The sequence below is a fragment of the Eublepharis macularius genome, chromosome 2 (assembly GCF_028583425.1).
Source record: "Eublepharis macularius isolate TG4126 chromosome 2, MPM_Emac_v1.0, whole genome shotgun sequence".
Lineage (NCBI taxonomy): Eukaryota > Metazoa > Chordata > Lepidosauria > Squamata > Eublepharidae > Eublepharis > Eublepharis macularius.
Window position 1 is genome coordinate 222879006 of NC_072791.1, and position 17404 is coordinate 222896409.

Sequence of the window (17404 nt, forward strand, 5' to 3'; positions counted from 1 at the left end):
CATCTCTGTGTAGGGTCATTTGTATGATCTATGCCTACAAAACACATTTAGGCCCGATTCCTGATGCTGCTTTTTTCATGTGGCAGGTCACAGATTGGCGTGGTGCCTGTTTTCTTTAAACCCAGGGTCACATGAAAAGAGCTGACATTCATCATGTCAGAGTGAGTCCTTCTCCCGCACATGATTGATAACTTCCTGTGCGAGGACATGATCATAAAATCTTCGACCATGTGTAGACACATGATAAGTATTGTTGCAGGAAAAACTGCCGTGGTAAAGGCTGCCTCGTGGTGACTTTTACCACATCAAAGAGAACATGAAAAATGGGTTATAGCTGCAGTACTGTTAGTTTGTAACAACTGACAAAAGCCATCCAGTTACTGTGTTGTCAACGTGGTAGGGACCATATTGATCATATTTGGGCCTTATAAATATCATCCTCTCTGGCAGTGTTATTTTAACCACCGGTTGGGCAGTAGCAGATGTTTTGGTGGGAAGAGAGTCACCCCCAAAGCTAACATTAGTAGAACTGGGCCCTTTTCACACTGCTTACCTGCTCCCGGGACGTTGCGAAATATCATGCAAAAACCGTGGAAGGTAGCGTCTTCTCGCGAGAGTTTTGCACGAGAAGACGCTGTCTTCTGCGTTTTTGCGTGATATTTCGCAACGTCCCGGGAGCAGGTAAGCAGTGTGAAAAGGGCCCTGTATTAGTAGCGCAATAAGATTTGATTGGAGGGTGACTACTGAGGAATGGTTTGAATAAAGCTCTTTACCAGGGGTCTCCCACCTACACACACAAATGGAAAGTAAAGCCGTGGTATTACCATCCGTGGTGGGGGAAGCTGAGACACGTGGCTGCTAAGAATCTTACGGATTTGTCTGCAGGATGTATTCAAAATACCCACCTGCATTGGTTAGGGATAAAGCACCTTGAGGAACACAGAGTGGAAATACACCTTGCAGATTCCCTGGGGATGTTCAAATGCAGGATTTTATGTGCGGTCCTCAGTTCACGTGCAGGCTGTTCTTGCTCAGCGCACGTGAATGCCACTTTCACGGGAACTCCCTTTGTGTGACTGCATCTGCAAATGTGTCCGGAGGGCACAGTGCCAATTCAGCTCTGTTTTCGCTGCAAGAACAAGTACTGTAGGCTCCTTTGACTTGCCAGTTTTCCTCTCTTTAAGGTGTGAGAAACTGTCAAGATCTACACTTCAATGAATGGATGTGGGAGGTGGGGGAAACTAGGATACTTTTAGCAGTTGAGGAGGAACTGATGTCGAACCCATGAATGTATTCACACGGAGCAAATTGAAGTGTGACTCTGCGAGCAAGTGCGTGGGAAGTTGGAGGGGGGGACACGTGAAACTGTTCACTTGAGCGTCCCTAGGTACTTAGTAATGTGTATTTCCACCCACAAGAGTGTAACTTTAGCTTTCCTTTTCCTTTCTGGAGATCCTTAAGAGACCTGTAGTTGAGAGGAGTAACGCTGCATGGGGGGAATGCGTATCGCTTGGGAAAGTTGCACTTCAGTACAGTTCGCTCATGCATCTACTTTCCCTGCAGGACAGCTATAGCACCATCCTAAACAGTTAACCCCTTCTAAGCCCATTGACTTTGATGGACTCAGAAGGGCGTAATTCTGTTTGGGATGGTCCTATTTTTGTGGATTCTGGTGTCAGAACTGTTGATGAGATGAGTAAGAAAACAAAATGACTGTACATAATAAACTTAGCATACGTCTACAACAGACATGCCCTAGTTTACTCTGTGTCTGTTTGTTCCAAGTATGCTGTTTTAATAACGATTGTGTATATATACATGTATATTTTATTTTGGTCTATTTTAAGAGAAGAGCAGATTTTTAAAAAATGCTGTTCGCTTAGTAAAAACAACGATGATTAAATAGCAAAAGGAGCGATGTGTTGTAAAGCAGTTCATAGAAGTGGGTTATAGACAGATTCACACCGAACTACTGTATTTTAAGAGTGCAATGCGGGAGCGGGTTTGGCATGTTTGCAGTATAATCAGAGAGAATTTGTGATGAAAATAGAGGAGGGAGTCAGATAGTAAGATTCCACCAAACTAATGAATACACTCTTCCAAGTAGTCCAGGTAAAATTCTGCTTGAAAGATAAATGTTCAGTCCACTCTTAGAAGCAGAGGTGTTTAGAAAAACATATCAATAGAGTCTTCTCAAGAAGATTGCGCAACAGACAGCCACGATCCAGCATGGAGCTATGCACGTTTTGGTCTCATTGGTTTCTATAGAGTTTAAGCAGGGCTTTTTTTCTGGGAAAAGAGATGGTGGAACCCTGTGGGTTGCCCTCAGAGAAAGTGGTCACATGGCTGGTGGCTCCGCCCCCTGATCTCCAGACAGAGGGGAGTTTAGATTACCCTCCGCGCCGCTGAGCGGCGCGTAGGGCAATCTCAACTCCCCTCTGTCTGGAGATCAGGGGGCGGGGCCACCAGCCATGTGACCACTTTCAAGAGGTTCCGGAACTCCATTCCCCCGCGTTCCAGCTGAAAAAAAGCCGTGAGTTTAAGTATGCATAATCCAATTGACCAAATCCAAAGTATGAAGATCACTGCAAACCATGAAGCAATCTTGAAAATCTCTCACATGACTTGGCAAATGTCCAACAATTGGGACTAATGCTAGTTTGGATATTCATCAGATAGTCAACATTTCTCGTGTAACTTTTGACGGTCTTTACCTTTTAAACATTCACCATAATAGTTAGTATTTATGTTCACATAGGGGGAAATAGGGGCTGTTATGAAAAATAACAGACTTTTTTTACTCTTTTCAGTTAGCCATGTCAGAAAATTTTATGCCGTGTTGAATTTATATCGCGTGACATGACAGTTATAAAGAGCAACGACTGCAGTCCAACAGGAACTTCTGTGCGAGCCCAACAGCAAATCTGGACGTGGACAGTTCTAATGCGTTTCAGCAGGGTTTTGCACCTACTCCAGTAAAGGGGTAGTTTCTGTAGCCCGTTTCAGCCATTGCATTTTGCAGTATGTACCCGGACTTTGCAGTGATACAGCTTCTGAGTATTATAGTTTGCAACCAACTGGTGGACATGGCCAAAAAACTAAAATGCATTCCTTTGCATATTAAATCTCTTCGAATAATCCATTCCACTGAATTACAAATGTAAGCCAGCTGCAAAACTACCAAGTGCCTAACAATCTTGTCTTGTTTGTATGTATTTTTTCTTTCAATGCCAATAAATCTGCTTTTATATAATATTGCACTAAAGCCTTGCTCCCCCATCCCAAGAACTGCAAATTAAGAAAAGATACCTATGATGGCAAGCTACGCAATCGAGGCAGCTTTCTGCAATCATTTAAATGCCACTGGATGTTTCATCGGAGTTGATTTGTAAGCAGGACTGTGGATAGTGGATTTTTTTTAAAAAAAAAATTTTAAAGCAATATTATGAGAGGGCTGCAATCAGTAGAAATAACTGTGATATAATCTGCCCATAATGCATCTTAACTTTGCATTAACAGCACTGTAACGTTACTAACTGAAGATGTGAGCAAGTCAATAAAAATCAAACTTAACCAAGTTACATTTGTCTGGACAAAGTCATTGCAGAACTGGACAGAAAACCATTCTGAACGTCATGCCCCTTCACTTCCATCCAGCGAGAGAGCTAGGCAAAGATGCAGGCTTTGACATTCGCAGTGCGTATTCTTTCCTGCTGCCATCTTCCTCTGGGGCCCACTGAACTCGCTGGACACTCCTCTTGATTGAGATAGAATTGGAAATGCCAATCTCGTCAAGGTAAACGTGGCACACAGCTGGGGATGCCAAGTCCCCTTACTCTCTGGCAGGGCGTTTTTTCTGGGGAAAGAGGTGGTGGAACTCAGGACTGCACAATAACGTCACTTTGGGTCAGCTGGAACAAGGGGGGAGTTTTTTAAAGTTTAAATTGCCCTCTGCGAAAATGGTCGCATGGTGGGTGGCCCCGCCCCCTGATCTCCAGACAGAGGGGAGTTTCGATTGCCTTCCGCGCCACGGTGCAGGGGGCAAGCTAAACTCCCCTCTGGAGATCAGGAGGCGGGGCCACCAGCCATGTGACCATTTTCAAGAGGTGCCGGAACTCTGTTCCACCATGTTCCTGCTGAAAAAAAGCCCTGCTCTCTGGACAGGAGGTGGAAGACCTGGCACTGACATTACCGACGTCCTCGCGCATGCGTGCTTTGCGCTCGCACTTCTGGCGCTACACGATGACACCACTTCTGGAAGTGACATCACGCAGGCCACATACCGCCCCTTGGAGCACTATCATGCTCCACAGCGGGACGATTTTGACCCAATTGGGGCCAAATCAGGCCCGTTTTGGGCCAAAATCAGCCCACTGCGGAGTGCATGTGTGCCCCCAAGGGCGGCACAGTGGGCCCTGGAGTGCTCCTGTGCTCCACAGAGGGCCAATTTCAGGCCGAATTGAGCCTGTTTTAGGCTAAAATCAGCCCGTGGGAGCACACTGCGCGCCCTGGGAAGCATATGCCCCAGGAGGCACATTCCCCCGTCTTTTCCCCCTCGATGACTAGGTAAGTGGGGGTGGAGGGTGGGAGCCGGGGATCCCCCACCCCCAGCAGGGGACTGGCTCCCCTTCACAACTAAAGGTCTAACTACAGGTTGTAGACACGTACCCAACGCCGTGTTTTAAAGAAGAACAGCAGCTCTGCAGAGGAGATACTTAGCAGAAAGACGGGAAGGCGGGGCATGCTTAAAACCCTCTCCCCTGCTGCTTCTAGGCTCAAAATCCCTTTGAAACTGCTTTGGTTTACAGCCCAGCGGCAGGAGCTTCATTATACAACTTTGCAGACGAAGTCTCTCTTGTTTTTGTTGTGTTTTCTTTTTAAATGAACAAAACCAGTATTTGACAAACTGGAAACGCCACTTTTCCAATTTACCTTCTAGGAGGGCATCTTGCAGACTCCAGAGTATTCAGTAGTTCCATCTGCATTTTTTTATCGTCTCATACTAGACTTTTAATACAGTACCTTTAAAAGATCTACAAGCAGAAATGTATTGAAGTGGATGCTCAGCTTATTCACACAGATAAACTTATGTCTTATGGAATGCCACATAGTCTTTAGAAGGCATAATTGTACTGACAGGCCAAAGCATGTATGTTTAACCTCCTTGGGATAGCTGTCAACTTTCAGCAGCTTGGAAACATTTGCAAGGGACTTGAGCAAGGGACGTTTGCGTTTCATTCTTAGTTGTGCCAGTATTGCTTATATTCTTGCAAGCTTTAAGTCAAGCAATGCTATTACTGGAGAAGTGGCTGAAAACAGATCTATTTTTATTGGGTGTTCCATCGATGATAGGAAAAAATGTTGTTTCAAGAATATTAAAAAAAAAATTGCTGTTGCAGTAAGAGCTGCCAGGTGTTCTCCACATTTAAAAATAAAAGCAGCAATATGGTTTTAGAGCATCTAAAGAACCAAAGCTGTTTCTAGCAGGCACAATAGCAGCCTTTAAAAGATTATATTTAAGGGAAGGGGGGGGGGATGAACAGAGAGACCGCAGCAACAATTCTTCCTTTCCTACCATGTGATATCTCACAATCTATCCCTCTCAATTCCCAGCTTTCTTTTTTGAAAAACATTTTCATTGCAGAGATATAAGGGGAAAGGTACCTTCCTTGAAGATAAAAAGGACCAGAGACTGTTAAAAATTAAACCTGAGGATTCAAATGAGCTAGTAGATAGTGGTAACAGATTATTAAAACATTATTTGAATTATAATGCAGCAAATGCTTTTTTTTATGTACTCCAAAAAGTACCTGCCAGTGTGAGAGGGAAATTGTTGACTGTGAAGGGCCAATGGAGGGGAAATGGTGTCAATACAGGTGGACCTTCCCATCTAGACAGCTTCCTAATGTACTTGGACTACATTCTGTCCAGAAAGATCATACCAACCCAGATCGGAGAAAGAATGCAGCAAGCATGGGCTAAAAAGTGGGTGATTAGAGAACAATGCTGTGTGGATCCCCCCAAAAATCTGCTGCAGTTTGGAAGACATGGTGGCACAAATGCTTCTTGTGGGTGCCTTCTCTGTTCAGCAATTGTCACAGAAATTCCGTTGGGTAAGGCCAACATTCTCGTCACTCTATTTTTTAACAAATTGTTCTTTAAGTGATACCTAGATACGGCACATACTGGGTCGTTCTTTTTATTTTGGGAGTGGGCCACATGGTGATTTTGCAATTGCATCAAATTAATGCACGCTGTTTGCAATCATTGCTAACTATCTGCACAGTTCGTGGGAAAAGTCTGGAGGGGAGGATAGGAAAATGTACCAAAAGAGAGATCACTCTGTACGAAGATTGGCAATTTCAAACTCGGATAAAGGTGGAAGGGAAGGAGCAGGTCAAAGGCCGGTTGCCAAATGTTTGTCGAAATAAGCTTTGCTAGGCAGCTTTAAAGTGCCTTGCAGTAGAGAGATCTCTTTTTTGAAGTTCCTTTTTTTTTCTTTGCAAGCCAAGCACAAACTGTGACAACGTATGGTGTTAGAGGCAACTGAAAGCATTGTAAAGGTGGCATGCACAGCACTGGTAGAGAAGGAAACCTCTCCTAACTGACGTGCGTCCTTCTAAACCCACTGGCAACAGACACAAGGCTCGCAGTAACAATCGGGATTTCCCTTTGATTGAAAATCTGAAAAATCACGAGCCAAATGTGTCACTCGCACTGCTTTGATTGCTGAGCTCTGGGCAAGTTCAGTGGGCTATCAGTGCCACACGGCGCCTCCCTAATCCTGTCTGCCTCATTCACCAGCAAAAATAAAAAAAGGTTTTCTTTGGTCAGCAAAGCAGAGCTGACATCGCAGAGGAAACACACGCTCCCATTCTGCTCCCGTTCCCTGGCTTGAATAGCAAGTGACATTTTCTAGCTAGGTTCTTATAGCTCGAGCTTTTTTTCCTTTTAGCTACAGGTACAGCTGAGAATTCTGGTTTCTGGCACAAAAGAAAATCACCTTTGAGGCCTGTAATTTGTATGGAAAAGAGAAGTGAAGTCATTTTTTTTCCTTACCACAGTGCATCTTTTATGGCATGGAAAATGGCATTGGCTATGTTCATTAAGGCCAGCACAAAGGGGCTGATTCCGCACACGTTGGATAATGCACTTTCAATGCACTTTATCAATCGTTTGAGGTGGATTTTAGGCTGTATACACTTTGACTCTCCACCTCTTTGCCAGAGAGCAGAAAGGAAAGTTTTTGAGGTATACCAGATGACGGAGGGCTATTACTAGGGTTGCCAGCCTCCAGGTGGTAGCTGGAGATCTCCCGGAATTACAACTGATCTCCAGGTGACAGAGATCCACCTGGAGAAAACGGCTGCTTTGGAGGGTGGACTCTATGGTATTATACCATTCTGAGGCCCCTCCCCTCCCCAAACCCCACCCTCTCCAGGCTCCACCCCCAAAATCTCCAGGAATTTCCCAGCCTGGACCTGGCAACCCTAGCTATTACCACAATGCCTAACTCATGGGCTTCCTAGAAAGATCTGGCTAGTTAATGTTAGGAAATGGCTTACATTGCCATTTGGCAGAGATCTCTACCTACCAAGATTTGTCTACACTATTCATTTTTAAAAAGAAAGTTAAAAACGCCAGTGAAGCTTGAGAATGTCAAAATGAACACTACCTACTCTAAAGGAGCATTACAGAAAGCGAGGGGCTCCTATTTTCTGAAACATGTCTTTTTCTCCACGCATAAAGCAAATTGGACAAAACAAATGCCAAATGTGTATATGGTACATGATACTACAGATGTTGTGTACTTAAGAATTTGTGCTGGGACCAGGGCTTTTTTTCAGGGGGAACGCGGGGGAACGGAGTTCCGGAACCTCTTGAAAATGGCCACATGGCTGGTGGCCCCGCCCCCTGATCTGCAGACAGAGGGGAGTTGAGATTGCCCTCCGCGCCGCTGAGCCATGTGGCCCTCCACGCCACCAGCCATGTGGCCATTTTGTCCGATGGGCAACCGACTGACTGCCACCACCTCTTTTCCCAGAAAAAAAGCCCTGGCTGGGACCATGCTGGATTTAGCACTGTAACTAAAGTAATAACAAGGCATGGCACGGTACATTTCCCCAGCCAGACTGGAAATAGGAGACTCAGTTGTGAATCAACGCACCCCAAAAACACTGCTGTCTCCTTGTGGTCTTCCCCTGCAATCAATTGAAGATCCCGCAATCAGTCCTAATCGATAGAAGACAAAATGAGGGACATTTTTAGAAGAGTCCTTTATGGATAGTCTGTAGGAGAAGAGTTGTACTGGGGGCGGTATTCAATCACGGCTTTCTTTTGCTAAAGGAAGGCCTGATTTACACATGTGAATAAGGTAGTAGAATAGACATCAGCATTTCAGACTCCAGGCAGGGTGGTTCCTATGTGTTAAAAAAGCTCCCTGCAAATAGAAAACTAGCAGAGCAAGTAAAAAGATGGAGAAACTTTCTCCCTGTTTCTCCCTTTTTTTGTGTGTGCAAAGGTGCATTCAAAATTGGAATATACCATCTTGAATAGTACACTCCATTCTATCAGTTCGACATTCTGTGTTTCATTCTCCTACCTGTGTAAACCAAGGCCCATATTTGATGTGTATAATTTAATTGTAAACATGATTTGTATGCACTATACAGCTCTTGTATTCAGGCTGAAACAGGCAAGGTAAAAATCACAGGAAGTTTCTTCTGTCAAATGGAAGTGGCAGTTTTGTCCAGCCTCAATTTGCCTTGGGAGCTGCGTGGGGAAGAGAGGATATTTAAGCCTTCAGGTTCTAGTACTGTCCAAAACCTGGCTCTGTACTTTCTGTTAGCATTTTGAAGGGGAGGGGGGGGATATGTGTGTTTAAAGGACACATCTTTTCCCCTTTAAAATGCTAAGAACAAAAAGGGACCCCTGTTCCAAATAGCAAAACCAGCGGAACGGTTCCCTTTCCCTGCTAGACCTGTAGGCGACCTGATATTGCATGAGCCTGTATTAGAATTATGGGAGCCATTCTTGAAACCCTTCTAATTTAAGGGACCGTTCTTTCCATTTTATAGGCACGGGCAGACCAAAACTGTCCTGGAAAAGGGCTGCCTCCCCTCCCACCGCTATCCCCTTCTCATCTGATGGAGCCAGCTGAAGAGAAAGGAAGCACCACCATGTGCCTCCTCCCAGGGTGTACCACACCAGGGCTGGCAGGACAAAGCTGGGCGCACTATCCAGTGTCCTCGCAAGGCAAACCTGGAGGCTGCTGTTTTCCTTTACTGGTTGCACATTTCTCAGGCCAACAGGGTGAAGCCAGGCATTCTCTGCTCCTCCATGCACAGCCCCCCTGTGCTGTCCTCCATGCACAGCCCCCCTGTGCTGGAGGACAGGGCTAAGGGCAGCAGTTCACCAGGATTTCCCCCCATAAAGTAAATGTCCAACACACCCCTGTTTGCTAGTGCGGGAATGGAGGGTTAAATAAGCTATGTGCGCCCTCTTTGGTGTAGTAATTATGCAGTTGCTTGTGAAAGAATTGGGATCCACATGTGAACCTGGTCCCACACATTCCCCCCATAAAAGTACAGAATGGCTGCTGGGATCACAACCACAGCAAACTCACAAAAAAGCACGAGAGTGGATCCAGTGAGCCATCTGCAGAAGGGGCCGATAGCTGCAGTTGTTTCTCAGGTTCCTCACCCCTCAGCAGCCCAACCTGACCTTGGAAACATTTATTCCAGAGATGTGAGGCTAGGGTTGCCAGCTCCAAGTTGGGAAATTCCTGGAGATCTGGGGGGTGAAACCTGGAGAAACCTGGAGAAAGTGGGGTTTGGGGAGGGAAAGGACCTTGGCATGGCATAATTCCATAGCCCACCCCCCAAAGATGCCATTTTCTCCAGGTGAACTGATCTCTGTGGCCTGGAGACCAGTTGTAATTCCGGGAGATCTCCAGCCACTACCTGGAGGCTGGCAACCCTATGTGGGGGCCACTTGGATTTATAGCCATTTGAATTAGGAGTGGGGCGGGGGGTAACAAAAGTATCCCTTTCTGCCGCTCTTGTCGTTGGAGCGCTACAATTAATCCATGTGGGTCCTGTGACCTGAGGAAGAAACTTCCCAAAATTCCAAAGGACGGCTGAGGGGAGGGGAACATGGAAAAGATCCACCTGCAGATCTCTAGATCCAACACACTGCATAATCTACCTCCACATTTAATAACATTCGATTTATATACCGCCCTTCAGGACAACTTAATGCCACACTCAGAGCAGTTTACAAAGCATGTTGTTATTCTCCTCACAACAATCACCCTGTGAGGTGGGTGGGGCTGAGAGAGCTCTGAGAGAGCAGTGACTGGCCCAAGGTCCCCAGCTGGCTTTAAACAGAGGTGTGGGGAATCAAACCCAATTCTCCAGATTAGAGTCCTGCCTCTCTTAACTGCACCAAATTGTCTTTTTTGTGTTGATGTGGCTTCCCTGATTTCTGATATGATGTTGGCTCATAATGCCACATCTCCTGGCAATCAAGATGGCTGGCAATCAAGATGGCCACCATCCGTGAAGGTACCCCTCAACATAAACCCAGCCCATCTGTGAGCAAGGTGTGTCCCTGTATGTTCTTGAGGCATTTGCTAGGGGCTGCTGTGATTGTGAACCAGCCCATAACAACATTTCTGTTGTGATAATATTGCATTCTCCCAGCACTGTGGTGTCCTGTGATAGTGCCAGAAACACAGTTTCGGTTTCACATGGAACACAGAGTCTCTCTTGACAAGATGCCTGGGTGCGGGTCCATCAAGTGTCAGGAGACGCAATGTTCGCTGGGAAGCATAGTTTTGAACGACAGAGCCGGCAGAGATCACTCCAGATTCTCACAGCCCTCTGCTGCCTCCGGCATACCAAACTGTCTCCCCTTCCAGTGCTTTTATGCTGCCACCCTCACTGCTACAATTTTGAATTAACCAAGCCTCAGCAGGGCAAAGGCCCTGGTTGGGGAGATGCCCGAGGCAGCTGAGGACTGTGAAAGAATCCATCCCCTCCGGCGCGATCTCTGACGGCTCTGTCTTTCAAAACTACGCTTCCTGGCTAACATTGCATCTCCCAACACATGAAGAATACGTGTCAGATGTCTTGTGTAGAGACTCATAGTTGTTAGGTTGTCTAACCTTTGATCAAGAGTTTACTTCTTCTTGATGACAAGGTTCATTCCACTCTTGATTTCTTCTGGACCCTGCTGTAAACCACAGGGAAGAAGCACTCCCTGTTTCCCAGATCTCCCTCCGCTGAGCCATATGGTTCAGCTATCCAAAGTTAGTGTTGTTACGGGAAGAGGAATTTTTTCCCAAAAATCACTTTTTTAGATATCGCCATTTATTCCTCTTATTCTCTTTTATCTTTTTAAAGAGGGATTGGTCTTTCCTTTCTCCTTGAAGGCAAAACAATGAACCCTTTTGTAATTTCAGCGTGTGCAGCTGCTTTATGTTACACACCACAGGACGGTGCTTTGATAAGATGGTTTTGGAAGCCGTTGTCTGCCTCTGAGCATCCGCAGAGCGAAATTCTGAAAACCGTCCTTCCTCTCCCTCCTCTCCTCGAACTCCTCTTTGATTAAAACAGATTTGTTTAGAAATGGACTACAGTCCCTGCACAGAAGAATAGACGTAGATTGTTGGATTTCAGGAGAAATTAGGTAAAGAGAAATCGGTGCTAGAAAGTGCTGTTAAGTCACAGGTGACTTATGGCCACCCCACGGGTTCCAAGGCAAAGGATATTAAGAGGTAGTTTGCCATTGCCTGCCTCTATGTAACAACCCTGGACTTCCTTGATGGTCTCCCATTGAAGTACTAATTAAGGCTGACCCTGCTTAGCTTCTGAAATCTGATGAGATCGAGCTAGCCTGGGCCATCCCGGTCAGGAAACAAAAGAGGAATTAATTTCTCTTTAATAAAAAAAAATCTATCCAGGAGCATCCGAGGCTCCCCTTACCCCAAGCTTTTGGCAAGGTCTAGAAATTCATAGATTGTGGGTATAAACATACACATTAGATATACATAAAGGTAATATTTCAGGTATTCCTAGTATCATTTAAAGTGTTCTCAGAGCGTATTCCAGGAGGCTTAAAGGAGCCCTTTCTTCAATCAGGTTTGTGATGCGGAAGGAAAGCCTGTATTGACTTTTCTTCTGCCGATGGAGACGCTCAAGTGACTTACTTTCTGTATGGTCTTATATTCAAGTGTACACAGTCTCCCGAGCAGTGCCTGTGTATCCTCAATGGCAGAACAAGTGTAAGATCTTTCACTTGATCCTACTCATATAAGAGTCTCTCTACACGAGACATGTTACACGGGTATGCTTAAGTGTAGGGAGATGCAGTGTTAGCCAGGAAGTGTAATTCAAAAAGACAGAATGAAAAATCTGTCAGTTTCACCTCTCTACACAAGGGTAGTTTAAAAAGACAGAGCTGGCAGAGATCCCTCCTCAGAGGGTTTGTTAATTTCATCTTCATCTCCCCAAAGGGGAGGTGAAATTGACAGAGACTTTGGAGGGGCAAAGATGAAATTAATAAACCCTCTGAGGAGCGATCTCCGTTGGCTCTGGCTTTTTAAACTACCCTTGCGTAGAAAGGTGAAACTGATCGAGCCTTCAGCTCTATCTTCTTAAACTATGCTTCCCGGCTAACATTGCATACTTGAGTATCCCCATGTAAGATGTCTTTTGTAGAGAGACTCTCATTCATATTACACGTTTATCCTCTAAGACATTACCATAAGCAAGGCATCAAAAGCGATGGAAAGACCCTTAATCCATGTGTTTAAAAAAGCTTCCAGATTCCTTCTTCTTGAGTGCCTTGTTAGTCTACCTCCTGTTTTTCCAATAGCTGGGTGTGGCACTCACTTCACCTTTTTAAAAAAATTCTCCTTTAAAAACCAGCCTGTGTGCTGATTTCAGCCAAGTTGATTAAAAAGGGTTTTTTTAGTTTTCTCAGGCAGGGTCAGGCGGCCTGGTTCAACAAGATACATTCCACTGTTGATACAAAGTTAGTTTGGTTTTTGGCTAAAGTAAAGTTTGGCTATTTATCTTCCTTTCAAATCGGGGATTAATATCGCTGTGACGGTTGGCACAGAGTCCCTTCACCATAGCAACGCTCCAGGGAACATAAACTATGAGTCACGATTCCTCCCCAAAGACATTTTTTTTTCTAATTATGATCAGCCGAGAGATCTCAAAATACATTCACCCAGGCGTGCTTTTGACTTTACCAACTTCTGATTCTGCCTCTAATCGGAACATAGCAGGGAGGAGAGAGTGAGGCCTCTCTTAAATATGCTCTCGTGGGGTTAAGGGGACTTAAATTCAGCATTCGGTCCCACCCTCCAGGCTGGGAGCTGAAGGCCGAGACAGATCTCAGACTTGTGCTACCTAATAAGGCTACCCTAAGGGATAATTCGTATCCGCTTGGCTGGAAACCTCATTAGGCCCACAGCTGTGGGAGTCTGCCTTCAGAAATGATCTGAGTAAGTCCAATGACACCCTCATTAGAAATTGTATTTATTTGGACCTGTAGCCAGCCCGATTCCTATTGCTAGTTTCAGGAGCCAAGCAGCTGTATAACAGCATCAGAAAATCTCCAGGCTTCTGCACATCGTTATGCTGTTCAATCGCAACACCAGAAGTAACAGAGGACAGGCCGGCCATCTATCTTATATTGCATCAAAGCTCCTAACACTGATTGGCTGAGCACGGTAATGCAGGGATGTTGACAGCCAATTGCTGTCAGGATAATTTCATTCCTGGCAGTCCAGTTTCTGTGAGGAAAGGGAAAGAGGCAGTTTGGCTAGGACTAATACTGCATATGAGCCCTATGGAGGAAAATAGTTTTCTGGGGCAGGCGGAGAAGAGGTTCCAGGAAGACTAATGAGCAGTGAGCTTGGAGGAAAGCTAGATGAAGGAAGGGAGCAGAATCAATGGAGGGTGAGAAAGAGGAACCTGATGGAAGGGAATCAGTCACATTTGAGGAAAACAGCGCAGGAGAAAGAAACTCAGTTGGGCTAATAAGGAAGAGGCCTGGGGAAAGTTCACTGGTCTAAAAGATGTTTGCTAGGGCCAATAGAGAAACAAGAAAGTATGAGGGCTACTTGTAACATTAGGGTTGCCACCCCTGGCAACCAGCAGGAGGCTTAGCAGGCCAGATCAGGAATGGCATCAAGTGATGCAGCAACATTATTTCCAGCCCAAAAAACCCGGAGGTGACATCACCACGTCATGCAATGTTCTAGGAATCCCTCTGACTTCTATGGTTTTTACCATAGAGATCAGAGAGATTCCTAGAGCGGTGTGCAACACGATAAAGTCACTTCCAGTTTTTTAGCTGAAAATGACATTGCAACATTACACAACACCATCTCCCCTCCCTGTTTGTTCCTACTTCCCATTAGAGCAGTTGTGGGGGTAGGGTTGCCAGCTCCAGCTTGGGAAATTCCTGGAGATTTGGGGAGTGGATACTGGAGAGGGTGAGGCTTGGGGAGAGGAAGGACCTCAGCAGGGTATAATTCCATAAAGTCCACCTTCCAAGGCAGCCATTTTCTCCAGGGAAACTGATCTCTGTGCCTGTAATTCCAGAAGATCTCCAGCCAGCACCTGGAGCTGGCAACCCTGTGTGGGGGCTATCGGGTGAAAGGCCGCCTGGCAGCCCTCCACGGTAACTTTGTGGGACAAAACCAGGTAAGAGTCTGAAAAGCACTCAGGTATCAATGTGGAGTTAGATCCACTCAGGTTTTTCACTCAACCTCACTCATTTCTCCTTACAACAGGCACTGTAGTTGCATGATTCTCAGCATAGTTTTTTCTGGTGTTCATAGGTGACCCCCATCCACCCACCCCACCCCTCTTTTTCATCAGCAGAAAAGCTGGTTAGATCCCTCCCATGGAGCTGAAGAAGGGAAGTCTGCAGAAATAAGTAGAATTGGAGGAAATTCATTTTGAATAAAGGGCAGAAAGAAGGAAGTAGCGAGAGCCTGGACACGTCGCAGAACTGGCCCGCTAGCACACATCTGGGAAGTTTAAGTCTCCCATAACTACAAGTTTGTGTTTCTTGGATACCTTATTAAGCTGTTCATGGAGGGCAGAATCCGCCTCATCTCCTTGGTCAGCTGGTCTGTAGCAGACCCCAACCACAATACCGCTCATCCTTCCCTCCCTTATCTTCACCCAGACACTTTCCACTGAGTTGTCACTCCTCCTATGATCAGAACGTCTTCCTCTCTCTCTGATATGCCAGTGTTTCCATTTTCAGAGATTTTTTTTTTTAAACATGCGGAAGCATTCAAAAGTGGTATTCCTCATCTGGAGTAGATTCATCCATTCTACCATCTCAGCCCTCTGCTACCTGTGGAAAGCCTGTGGGAGGGCTTCAGATATTGAGAACTCTGCTAGGAGTGAGAAAGTGGTCTATTCTACAAGATGCTCATGTAAATATCTTATTGTGGAGCATGGCTTTGAAAAGAGGCCTCGGCTTGAACTGCGCACTCTTTATATTTTGAATCCTCTTGGTAACAAAGAGTTCTTGAGTTCACATGGCAAAATATACGTATCAGTTATGAATTAGGCACACATCTTTACGTGGCCAGGTTTCCCTGAAACACAACACACAAAAGTCACTGGCAATCAACATACCTATACTCAGGGCTCATTTCAAGGGGGAACGTGCAGGAACGCAGTTCCGGCAGCTCCCCAAAGAGGTCACATGTCAAGTGGCCCCGCCCACCTGACTCTCAGCCATTTTGGGCCTGTTTCAGCCTGGATTGGGGCTGAAACGGCCCGGTTCGGGCCTATGACTGGTGGTGGATCACTCTCCCACTCAGCAACGGCCTGATCCTGACCATTTTGGGCCCCTTTTCAGCTATTTTCAGCCCAATTTCTGCCCTGAATGGCCAGGATTGGGTCCAAAACAGCCAGGATAGGTGATGTCAGGGGGTGTGGGATATGCAATAGTTATACTAATGACACACTTCTGGTGCTGTCAAGGGGCATGGCATATGCTAATGAGTTATGCTAATGATTTATGCTAATGAGTTCCTCCAGCTCTTTTTCTACGAAATGACCCCTGCCTATACTCCAGGGTTGGGTAGAGATAATGGAAAATAGAACTACTCTGAATTCAATAATAGCCACATAGCATCTTTTAGAGCAGAACCACAAGTGACAAAAGGCACAGATTGGACACTTGTCAGCTTCCCTCAAGTTTTGATGGGAAATGTAGGCAGCTTGGCGGAATGTTGGACAAGTGACAGTTGAAAAGTCCATTGGACAGCAGTCGGAGAGCCAAGCTGCAAGACTAGGGTGCCTACATTTCCCATCAAAACTTGAGGGAAGCAGACAAGTGTCCAATCTGTGCCTTTTGTCACTTGTGGTTCTGCTCTTAGACACAAAGATTCCCCACACACAGACCAGCCAGCTCCACAAACATTTGTCATAATTTTGATATGAGAATTCTAAAAATACCTCGATTTCCCTGTAAGTAGGCAAGCCGACACACCGCAAAGCACTTTAAGTCCTCACCAAAAAAGCCCACTTCTTTTTCTCACCATCATTTCTCAAGTTAGGGTCAGGTATATGGGAATTATGTGCAGAGTGAAGATAGAATCCACGAAAATTACACGCATTTTTTCCCCCTTGCTTTACAAGAGGCCAGGTTCAGATTCACCCACACGGTTGATTTCATATTGTGTAGCTGCCAATGAGAGGAGGTAGCCTAGACAGAAGTATGACGAGCGTATTTTTACCACCGACCCATTGCCTTCTTCCCCACCCACAATGCCCTGTTATCTCTCTTCAAACACCAAGCGCTGATTGCTATAACTTCAGGTTTAAATGTGAAGGGCAGCCCAATATAGCCTCAGCTCTCCATCTGCCTTGTATACAGCGCGTTCCCCACTAGGTGACTTCTTGTTTCATGGGGGCCCACTTGGATTTCCACATCTTCCACACTCTCGGACAAGTTGCCGCTCTGCTCGCCTGTCTTATTCCCAGCTCTGCGCATCATAAAACCATCCATGATTTTGCTGAGTTTCACAAATGAATTCAGCCGGCCTCTGACCTTTCCTTTGTCTTCACCCCCAAGGCCTTTCTCGGGAGCAGCTACAACCGTTCCAGCATGCTGGAAGTGTCGGCAGTCAGACCCCTCCTTCATACTAAAAAGGCAGTTTATGGATATGGAATATCATAAAACCCCTTGCCAGAAGGCCCACACATGGCCTGGCCCCAGGCAGAGTGGATGCCAGCTGGCCTGGAGACTGGAAAGTTACCAAAATAAGAGTCATACAGAATGACTGACTGAATGGCCCCACATCCCGGAGAGATGCAGAGATTCCTGAGGACACTCCCAGTTTAATCCCATCAACACC

The 17404-nt window shown here is 45.8% G+C and overlaps 1 protein-coding gene across 1 annotated transcript in view; it reads left to right on the top strand.

The window, feature by feature from the left end:
• Positions 1 to 3577, top strand: part of CAVIN2 (caveolae associated protein 2) — a 30148-nt gene extending 26571 nt beyond the window's left edge. The window contains exon 3 of the mRNA XM_054972616.1: positions 2811 to 3577. The gene's annotated coding sequence lies outside the window, so the exon portion shown is untranslated. The remainder of the gene's footprint in view (positions 1 to 2810) is intronic.
• The last annotated feature ends 13827 nt before the right edge of the window (positions 3578 to 17404 follow it).